Raw genomic sequence first — 12,383 nt, 5'->3', positions numbered from 1 at the left:
GTTATATAAAGAAAGAAGTAGCAAGTACAACAAAACTCATTAGTTTATAATCATCTTATTATTTATAATTGTGTGGCTATTTGTATCTCTTGTTGGAATACTATATGATGTAGTATGCTGCATCTGTTTAAAGATCACCTTTTTTTTAAGATTTATTTATTTATACAAGAATTGGGGTACAGGCAAGAAGCGCGGGAGGGTGAGAGAGTTCACCAGAGACAGAGCAGGGAACAGAACAGGCAGAAGGACTGGAATACAGTGTTGAGGGGAGCAGCGGGCAAGACAGGAGAGGTCTGCCATGCCCTGTGGATTTCTCCCGGGCCAGCAGGGAATTGAACCGATGCTGCAGAGGTTGCAGACAGCTTCAAGGTGCTACGCTCAACCTGCTGTGCCACTGTGGAGGCCCAAGATCACCTTTTTCTACAAATCAGACATTGGTTATTGCTTCTACAAAACAACTGTCTAAACTTCCTAAGGTGATGCAGAAAATATTAATAATGTGGTTTAAGTTTCTAAGTGTCTTATATAGATAGCCATTATAGTAAAAATATTAATAAGTTAAATTGATGATTATATAATTACATAATCACTAGAAATAATGTGTTCTTGTCCTGGAGGTTATCAAAGCAGGAGACATTCAAAAAAAATTAAAACCACCGAACCCGTGTGATGATTTATTGGCATGAGTATATGCCAATTAGCACTTTATATAATCTAATTATATTTGGAACCAAGATGCACTATTGGTATTTTTTTTTTAAGATTTATTTGTTTATTTTATACAAACACAGTCAGAAGCGTGGGAGGGTGAGAGAATTCACTAGAGCCAGAGCAGGGAACAGAACAGACAGACTAACAAAATACTGATGAGGGGAGCAGCGGGCACAGCAGGAGAGGTCTGTGTGCCATGTGGGACTCTCGCCAGGAGCCCAGGATTGAACTGGCACTGCAGAGGCTGCGGGCAGCTTCACAGCCCAGCGATCAACAGCTGCGCCACCAGGGGAGGCCCCTTGGTATTAATAGAAAAACAAGTTACCATTTTAAAATATGAATGTACAAGAAACAAAATATTATTTTGAAAAGGAACATATCTGGGATTTTGATCAACCAATAATTCTCAATATGTCATGTATGGGAATACAAAACCTTTTGAAGTCTCAGTCTCTTAAAATAAATTAAAGCACACAAAAAAGGTGAATGTTTCCCCCAGCAGAGTAAAGCATATCAGATGCCTGGTTTTCTAGTAAATACTGGTATGTTGTCAGATATGCTTGTCCAGAAGCCATTCTTGTGAGTAAAAAGCTGTATCTTTCAAAGAGATAGTTGGTATCTATAATGAATACTCAGGGAAAGCAATAGCTACTGTCTACTAAAATTATAACCCAACTGCTATTTTACAATTTCAGGAAGCTCCATAGCTCATAATAGCAGTAATTTACATGCAAACAGACACAACTGTGTTATTTTACTACCAATATATATATATATATATATATATATATATATATATATCTCCATGTCACTGTCTACATCTAAAAATGCAATTAATTTGGAGACTTAAAGAACACAAACTAGTTCACCTCAAGAAAATATGCTTACAAATGCAGAATTTCTACAACAATAAATAAATGAATATTTATTGAATTCATACCGATTGTGAATAAAACTATAATCAGGTGTGGAGAAGATACTGCTTGCCTTATCAATACATAGCATCAGTGCTAGAGGAATGTCTTAGAAGAAATGAAACACTCAGTATCTCATATATATATGTGTGTGTGTGTGTGTGTGTGTGTGTGTGTGTGTGTGTGTGTGTGTGTGTGTGTACAGACGTGTGTGTACGTATATGTATTCTAACCCTTAAAATTTTGTGTTTCTTTATATGTTTCCTAGATTTTGCAGGGAAAAAAATGTTTATTCAATGAACATTTAGGCTGCTACATGGTTTGGATGCTATATATAAAAGAATTGTAACAGGGTGGTCCCCAAGAAATGGGAAGGTTCCAGGTTCCCTGCCCCACCCAAGGGAGGGTGGAGCTAAGGATTGAGCAGTAGCTGGAGACAGGGGAAGGAAGGAAAAAGGATGGGGAGCCAGAAGGAGACCTGGAGGAGGCACATGGAGCAGGGAGACATGTGAAAAAGTTGTACTTGCTTCTTGGTCCTGGACTGGTTGAAACAGATGTGGCTGTTTCTGACCCTTTTCTGTGGGCCCCACCAGAAACTTTCAAATTTCAGAAGGTACCTTAGACTTGGGGCAGGCTTTCGGTCCTCAAAAGCCCTGCTTTGGGCCAACCCTGTTTGGCTGGACATTGACCTATGAGGAGCTGGGTAACTTCAGGTGCTTGATTTGGAAGCCACATTCTTTGTCTTTTATTTGTTACACCCTAATTGTATTGAAGTTCCTTTCCATTGAAGGTCTTATTTACTAGAGTGTGTTTTTTCTTGATGTGGGGAATGGTAGAAACCTATTTAGAACAGGCCGGTTTGGGGATTCTGGAATGCGCCTCCCCCTGCCCTGTAACAATTGCACATATAATGAAGTCTCAAAGGATGTGTTACAAAGTTACCACTACAAATGAACAAGTTTAACAAGTCTTTGATAGCCCAGGATAAGTATACAAAGTACACACACACACACACACAAACACACATGCACACACACACACACAACTTGGAAGTTGGAATAGTACCCTTTACAACTATACCACAAAAAATTAGATATCAGAGGTTTAAAACTCACTAAATACAAGCAAGATCTTTATGCTACAAAGCTTAAATGCACATATATGGTTAATTGATTTTCTGTAAGAGTCCAAGGAAAAAGACCTAGCAACTGAAATGTATTTGGAATTGATTATATTGCAAACATAATTCATAAATACTTCCAAAAAATTACTATTCAGTTAAGATAAGAAGTCATAGATTTCAAAATGTTTAAATGGATTCTGTATATAGTTTATTGTAAATAATTTCAGTGAGGAAGGCACTTCAGCATGTATTTTATCCTGTGCTGGCTATTTTCAAGTGTAATTTTAAAATATAAGGCATGATCAGTCAATCTAAGTCTCCTATAAATATTTTAATTATTTTAATGAGTTCTCTAGTTTTGTTTTTTGCACATAACTTTTTATTTTTTAGTTAATAGCTGTACATCCTACAGATTTTAGATGTATTAAATAGATATTAAGTTATTTATTTATTCATATTTTAAGTTTGTATTAATATATAATTATTGTAATAAAAGACTAGGAATAAAAAACATTGAAATTTGTCATATTACTGTCAAAGAAACCACTAGAAATATTGATGAATGAGTTCTAAACTATTTTCAGTTATAATTTTTAAATATTATAATTAAGGTAAACATCTTTAGAAAGAACTCCTACTTACAGTAAAATAAAACTATATTTCATAGCATAGTCAAAGTAAGCTGATATCAGCCATCTAAAATTTGTTCATCATAAAATGCTACTTTGATTACTACTGCTATCAATTTGTAAGACTTAGGACAGATTTACCAAACATTTTCAGAAGATATTAGTTACAGTGTACTAAATATATGAGATTAAGACATTTAGAGTATGAAAATATAGTCCAGAATATTATTATGTTATTTTAAGTAAGCAATCTGATTGAGAAAATATGATAAATGCCAACAGATGTCAATTCTCTATTGAGAAATTTATTTTCAGCGATATTTTCATCATCACTTTAACTCTGTCTTTCTTAGACACACAGTCCAGTGGTATCACCACCATCACAAATACACACACACATTCTCCATTACCATGATGTCATGAGGGGAGCAGTGACTAACACTAACCCCTCTTTAACTCCCTTCACAGTGATTGTGATATAGTCATGAGCTTCCTTTTGAGGAAGAGACTTTAGCTGAATAGAAAGTTTAAACATGGATTACTAATATAAAAATAAAGTAGGATCAAATGACAAAATGACAAAAGCAGAGGTGGGCTGGGGCTGGGATACAATGCGTATGAAGAATTTTGAGGCAGTGGAATTAAGTAAACTGAAATGAGGCCACCAAGAAGCAAGACTAGGCATGAGAGAGAAGACCGCAGGTGTGCCTCAGAGAAGTGGCATTGTTAGAATTGAGAGGTAAAATCATGGTATAGATTTTAACTAGCATTTGGGGAATTTGGGGAGAGCATCTCCATGTTTTCTGAATGTTCAGTTGGCTGGTTATTGATACCACTTATTGAGACAGAGAAAATGAATGGAAATTCACAAATGGTGATGAGTTCAGGTGCTTTGAGATACACTCAATAACACACACACATCAGGTAGCTCGTGGTATAAGCAACCTGCATCTCTAAAAAGATTTAATGTGGATATATACATTTTTGAGACCTTTGCTGATGTATGGAAGTCAAGACTACAGATGTGAATGAGGCCACATCTGAAGAGAAATTAGAGGGTTTATCAAAAGAAACACTCTAGACAGTTGAGGCAGGACTTTTCTGAGGTGTCGCATGCACAGAAGGGTGCTCCACCTACTAGATACCAGTAGCCCCCCAAGATGTGACAGGCAAAAATATCTCCCATCATTTACAAGTGTGCCTTTGGGAAAAATTACCCCCAGTAGAGAACCACTGACGTAGGACCATAAAAAGTCCCTTATAATAAACTCTTATTAATTTCATTTCTGTATATTGTTAAAATAACCAGGAAACCAGGCTTGAAGATTCTTCAAGCTCACAAAACAGTTTAGTTACATTAAAAAAAAATAACTTAGGTTTTCTCTTGAAAATGCCTCTGATAACCATAAACAAAACTACATCATCTACCTAAACTGGTTTAAAAAAATCACTTTTAACCAGTCTTTGCCATCTGGAAATTCTACTCCACTTTACAATCACTGTAAATTAGATAGTATCCTCGATCTCAGTTCATAGACCACCCTGTGATATCATGTCTTTGAACTTTATCCCACTTTCAGGTTTGATGTCACCATGTTTACAGTTTATTCCTCAGTAAAGTAAAATATTCAGATCAAGAAAAGCTTTCTGAATTTTTATTAGATAATATGATTTATAAAGTATACACATTTGTGTAAAAATTTCTTCCCCTTCTGATTATTTCTTCACAATAAAATTTTTTCTCAGAAATCTATTCCCCTATGTATATGTCTTTCTAAATAATCTTTGATTTAGTGCAACTTTTATAAATACTCTATTATCTTTCCCTTTTTTTAGCAAGAAAAGGGTGCCATTATTATTCTATTTTTCATTATCAGCATCTTATTTCTGCTCAAATTCCATAATATCTGATGTGATTAACTTTGATTCCTCCAAATAATTAAGATATTCTTGGGAAAACTCCCAAAAGATAATAAAATATATTGATCTTTTCAAAATGTTTATCTATGTTACTCTGATTATAATCAAACAGAAACTCCTGAATCACCTAATCTAATGAAATATCTTGAGTATTTCTTAAATTTTAGTATTGAACATTTATAAATGATGTCATAATTTCAGATAGGCAATTCAAAATTCATTTATATAACAGAGTCCTCAATCATAAGCTTAACTGTCTAGAAATATACTTATAAATCCATTAAAAATTAGTACGTCAGAAGAGAAAGGTAATATGTTACATTGATTTATAAAACAGTGATAAATAGTTGCATGACAGTGATTTGTCTATTTAAAACTAGCCACATACCTTAAGATTGTTTTGGGTGTTTGCTTATCTATTTCTGTTCAGTGTGAGGCAAATCATTAATGTAATCTTCCTAACAACTGAGTGTGGTTTTTCCTTTTTATATTGAGTCAAATCTACAATATATTGCTGCTTCTGAGAATTCTTCTATTATTAACTAAGTTTGTAGAAGTATTGGTAAAAAAATTGGTTGCTTTTTAAATAATTATTAGTATTACCTATTGCTTTACAACTCTATAGCTTTTATTTAACCTATAACTTCCTAACTTTTATATATAATTGTATACAGCCTATTAAAATGACACACTCTGACCTCAGTTTCTAGGAGTTAGGAATCAGGGTCTGGCCTAGCTGCATGCTCTACTCAGTGCTGTCAGAAGGCCATTGCAGGTGTCAAGCAGGGTCAAATCATCTCCAATTTCCACCATGACAGAACCCACTTTAATGTCCCTCAGTGACTCTTGGAATTCAGTGACCTTAGGGTTTATGAACTGCCAGGTCAGTGGATGCCCCAGCAACTTGCTTCATCAAATTGAGCCAGCCAAGAGAGGAAGAGCATCGTCAGGGTACAAAAGAATAATCTCCTTCCCTCTAGCTATTCTAGGTTGACACATAATCAAGCAAGTATCAGACAAACTAATAAGAGAAAAAAGCCAATAAGAAATTTAATAACAGGCACCTCTCTAGCAGCTCAAGGGATTAAGCACAGCACTATGAAGCTGTCCTCAGCCTCTGCAGCATGAGTTCGATCTCCGGCCAGGGAGGTGACCCATATGGCGCAGCAGACCTCTCCTGTCGCACCCGCTGCTCCCCTCAGCAGTGGATTTCAGTAGATCTGCCTGTTCTGCTCCCCACTCTGTCTCTGGTGAATTCTCTTACCCCCCACGCCTCTGTCCTGTACCCCTGTTCTTGTATGAATAAATAAGTTTTTAAAAAAGAAATTAAATAGCAACATGTATACCTCCTGTGTACATGGGATAGAGCCAGCACAGCCAATTTATTTGTGTGTGGCTTTGGATGACATCTTATGTAGCTTAGCTGAGACAGGAGTTGTAGGGTCTGGGGAAAAGGAGCATCCAGTTTCAGAGGTGCCATGGCAGACAGTGTAATGCAAGTATGAAGATTAAGTTGTGTTTTCTGTTGAAAGAGTTCAAGAGGGGCTCCCTGGCGGCCTAGGGGTGAAGCCTCAGCACTGTCACCACTATGGCCTGAGTTCCATCCATCAGGAAAATGGAAGAGATTTTCCTTCTCAACTTTAATATTCACCATGGAAAATCCATGCAAGTTTTGTTACTGTCTTCCTAGTTTTGAGTTAGTTTGCTGAAAACCTCAAATTTAGTTAATTTAGATGCTACCAGCTACTCGCTTTCACTGAGTATCATCTTCTGATCTTTGCCAGCTATAGCCCCTGATTAACATGAATTTTATGATTTAGGTTAGTCTTCCACACACCTCCCATGGTCATTCTCATGACCACACCCAGGCAGATAACCCAGGATTTCTGAGACATTGAGGGCATTTAGAACCATTTAATTTTTTCCATGTCTCCATACCCCAACCATCTCATTCCGTAGTCATGCCCCTATCATCATCAATTTCTGTAACACCTCTGGAATCTTGTCCATAAATATACTACTTTATGACCAGCAGTTTCTTTCTTTATAATTCCAAAAATTCTTTTTTAAAAAAGATTTATTTATTTGTGCATACAAGAGCTGGGGTACAGACAAGAGATTGTGGAGGGGGTGGGTAAGAGGATTCACCAGAGAGAGAGTGGAGAACACAACAGGCAGACTGAAATACACTGCAGAGGGGAGCAGCGGGCGAGTCAGGAGAGGTCTGCTGTGCCACGTGGGTTGCTCCTTAGCCAGCCGGGGATCGAACTTGTGCTGCAGAGGCTGCAATTGCTTCATAGCGCAGTGCTTAACCCCTTGCGCCACCAGGGAGGCTCCCTAATTCCAAAAACTCTTAAACCCCATTAAAATCTCTAATCCTTTGACACTAATTTCTAAGCATTGCCAACAGCACTCAACTCCTTCATACTTTTACTTCACTCCTTGATACAGCCTAAATTATGTTTACCAATATTGTGATAACATGTTTGCAAACACCGTTAAACTTCTTGTACCTCTCTTCCCCCACAATCCCTGCAAACAAAATTGCAGCCCTGTGGAATAATATCTGCCTAATCTGCAAATTTATGCAAACAGCAATATGTTGCCAGAATTTTTTAAAATATCATGTGAAGATGCTGACTTGTCTCATTTTATGTTAATGAATACAAATTTCAAAAGGGCTCAACCCTGCAGAGAATTCCTTTCGCGGTCCCTTCATACCTTTTTTTCATCACTCACTCTTACGACACTTACCTGTTTTCCTTTCCGTAAACTTTTCTTCCCGTTCTGAAGGGCTCCTTCATTGCCTGTTCGAATGAAAAGGTTAAAGCAAATGAGAGGTACTGCCTCTTCTTCCCACAAGCAAATCAAACAATCTATCTGCAGTTGTACTATGGTTGTGATTTGTATCCTACCTTAACTTCTCTATATCTATATAAGGAGTGTCTCCTAAAATCAGACCTGTGAGTATTTGTATTTTTGTGACAATCTAGCCTCATTTCCCTTAGCAAGACATCTTCAAGGCACATCCTTGTGTAGCATAGATTAGAATTCCTTTCTGTTTTCAGGCTGAGTGATGATCGTTTGCATGCAGATACCACATTTTGCATTTCCACTGATGGACACTTGGGCTACTCCTGTGTTTCAGTTACTGTGAATAATACTGCCAATAAACACAGGCATACAAATATATTTTTGAAAATCTTACTTTCAATTCTCTTAGATATGAAACCAGAAGTGGAAATACTGGGTCAGGTTGCAATTTTAATTTTAAATTTTTGAGGAACTGCCACACTGTCTGCTATAGCAGATAGACCAGTTCACCTTCTTGACATCCGTGCACAAGGATTCTAATATTTTCACATCTTCCCCAACAATTATCTGCTTTATTGACTGTAGTCATCCTAATATCCTTGCTAGTGAAATTTCTTAATTTTATTTGCATTTCCCTAATGGTTAGTGATGTTGAACATATTTTCATATGCTTATTGGCCATTTGCATATCTTCACTTGAGAAAAGTCTATTCAAATCCCTTTTTTGAATTGTGATGTTTGTTATCATATTTTAAATTATAGGCATTCTATATATTCTGCATATTAATGGTTGCCAGATATATGATTTACCAATATTTCTTCCATTCTGTGGATTGTCTTATTACTCTGTTGGCAGTGTCATTTGATATAAAATTAAAACAATTAAGAAGTTAAATTTGTTGTATCTTCTGCTGGGCTTGCCACTGATGTTATATTAAAATATTATTGATACTGATGATATAAAATGTTGTGAACCTTTGTTTTATGTTTTCAGTTAATATGCTGAATTAATTTCCTAATTCTAACATTTTTTCCTATGACATCCAATGATGCCTGGATTTTCTACATAACCCTGATCATAAAATCTGAGAACAGACGATTGTTCCTCCTTTATAATTTGAATGATTTTAATATTTTTTTCTTGCCCAGCTGTTGTAGCCAGTACTACTGGTATTGTGATATAAAAAAGTGATTAAAGTGGGCACACTGGCCTAATAAATAGTCTTTAAAATATTTTAACTGTTTGGCGCCTCTCCTGTCTCGCCCCCTGCTCCCCTCAGCAGTATATTTCGTCCGTCTGCCTGTTCTGTTCCCCTCTCTGTCTCTGGTGAGTCCTCTCACCCTCCTGTGCATTTGGCCTATACCCCAATTCTTGTATAAATAAATCTTAAAAAAATATTTTAAATATTTTAGGTTTACAGAAGAATTTAAATATAGCATAGAGTTCCCATATGCCTTAAACACAGTTCTGATATTATGAACACCTTACACTAGTTTGGTATATTTGCTATAATTAACAAATTTTAGTGTCACATAATTATTAAGTAAAATACATGCAATATTTATATTTCTTTAGTTTTTGCATACTGTTTTTGCTTCTTCCAGGATCCCATTTAATAGCACATATGCTTAAATATACTACTTTTTGATTATCACCATCTACATTACTCTACCATTATCTCATATTTCCAGAAACAAATGGAAACTAAAATGAGGTAGCATTTCTCATGCATCACATTGGCAAAAATTCAATATCTTAATGACAGACACTTTTGGTGAGACTGCAGAAAAGTGCAGTCATAGATTGCTGGTGGGAATAAAATGTGGCTCTACCCATATGGAGAGGAATGTGGCCATATCTAACAAAACCACAGATATGTTCCCCCTTGACCCAATTGTCCCACTCTAGGAGTTCCCAGAAAACACACCTGCAATAATTTAAAAATATTCATTCACTACATTGTTCATGCAATGTAATGGCAAATTAAAGTATTATTTTTTAATAAAATAAGAATTATTCTTTCTGAAACACCCAAACACAGGAAACTGGTTAAATAAACAACTTTAACCTTAACAAAATCCAAACTCTGTTTATCATTTCAACATTTCTCTAACCTTCTTATCTTTATTTCTTAACTAGATTACATTTCATGGGAAATTACTATATTAAGGTCTTTTTCACAGATATAATTTTATTGTTTACCCTTTGTTGACAAAACTGAAAGCCCAATCATGTTTTCTTCTCTTTCTTTCTCCAATGAAACTGATTTTTGCCAAAATTTATAAATTTGGAAGTCAGTGAAAAATCACTTTTTTTTACTAAATCCAGCAGTTTCTCGTCACTCATCTTATTTGACATGCCAAGAATATTTGCTTCACTTGAATGCCTCTTTGCCTTTACAACATAATTTTCAATTAGTGTCTATTGCACCTTAATATATTTATTTTACTCCTATAGCACTGTGCCTGATTTTAAACTGCTTTGCATTTTTCTTTTTATCTCTCATTTGGCCTTGAAATGCCCCCCATGGGTTCAGTGCTTCCACTGCATCAATTCTTTATTCACTGATAATTATTTGCGGGCTTAAATTTCAAATAGCAGCTAAAGACACATAGCTCACAAACATAGATATATTCATTTTAGATATTTCCCTAGATTTCAACTCATATTCTAAATAATATCCTCAATATTTTGCATGACTACCATCAACTCACTCTGGCTGTGCATAAAACCAAAATCCAGAATACCACTCCTGTCTACAAATACACACACACACACACACAAATTAAGACTCCTCCTTCAATCATTCATCTTTACCTTGATTATTGGAAGTTCTACACTTCACACTTGTCCAAAAATTTGCTACTATCCTAGACTCTTGTTTTTCTCTCACACACCAAATAAAATCCATGAGCAAATTATGAAAGCTTAACCTTGAAAATAAAATCCAAATCTAAGCCCTTCACATAATAAACTATGAAGATCTTGATCCATTTCCTTCATTTCTTGTCTGGATTATTGCCCACTAAAGCACATAAGGACAATGTAGATAAAGAAATCTTAAAATTCTATGTCACATCATATTACTATTTAAAACTCCTGTTTTTCCATCTCTCTTCAGATGGAATCTAAAATTCTAGTAAGAACTTGCCTGTGACTTCATAATTATTGCCCACTTCTTCTCTGTCTGCATCTCCTTACATTTCTTTTTTGTTTTATGCCATTTAACCATAGTGAATTCTGTGCTCTCACAATTGCAGACTGCTTTTATGTCAGGATGCAGAAACCTCTTCTTACGAGTATTTATAACATACTCTTGTTACTTTTCATACTATTTAAATGACTACCCATTTTTTGTTGCATTGCAATGCATCTCATCTTCATGAAATCTCAGTATTCTTAATCAGATGCAGAAGTGAATCTTCTTGATCCAGACATGAAACCAAACACCAACCATACGTTTTCTCCCCAAACACAACACACAATAGTGTAAAAATGTCAGGATAACTACATTAATTACTTCCAATCAAAATTCAAAAAAAGAGGAAGCCATTATTTCATGATAATTCTAAAATCTCCCTGTGTTAAATTTGTGATGTCATCTTATATTAAGACCAAATTTTATGAGTTCTCTCTGTCCTTGGTGGTATCTGAGTTGCACTTCTTAAATGTATTTCTCAAGTGTATTAATTCCCTTGGCTCTTTCTCTCTCTTTTGGGTTCTCTTTGTTGTACATTGCTCCCCTTTGCCACCTGAGGAGAGTGCAGGGAGTTTGTGCTCCTTCAACCTAAGGCAGTCTCTAAATCTACATCATGAAGAAACAAGAGTCATCCAATATCTTCAATAGTCTCAGTGTCTTCTAATGCAGCACCTTAGAGCTTAGGCCAATACAACTTAATACTGGTAAAACTGGACTTTCTGTGTTCAATTTTAAGTGGTATATACAGATGTTGATTTATAATGATACACATCTGAAACATATCATCTTAGAACGCAATGTTACTTCAACAAAAAATATTTGAGGCAACTTATTCTTTCCATTTCATTCTATGCACCCAAATTGATACACACTATTATCCTTTCTTTCTCTAGATTTAGTAAAAAATGATTGCATTAAAGGCTTTATGGTACAATTTCTAGAGTCTGTAGGACCCATTTCAATTGGAAGTGTATCTGTGAGTTGTAATGATCATGAGCTTGATGGGATTTCTGTCATAAGTCTAATGTGAGGGCAGAGATTTGGATTTGGACTATTCCCTGAGTTTGTGACT

The sequence above is a fragment of the Talpa occidentalis genome, unplaced genomic scaffold, assembly GCF_014898055.3.
Source record: "Talpa occidentalis isolate TD23 unplaced genomic scaffold, MPIMG_talOcc4v2.1 talOcc4.4, whole genome shotgun sequence".
Taxonomy (NCBI): Eukaryota; Metazoa; Chordata; class Mammalia; order Eulipotyphla; family Talpidae; genus Talpa; species Talpa occidentalis.
Note: the sequence above shows the minus strand (reverse complement) of the source record.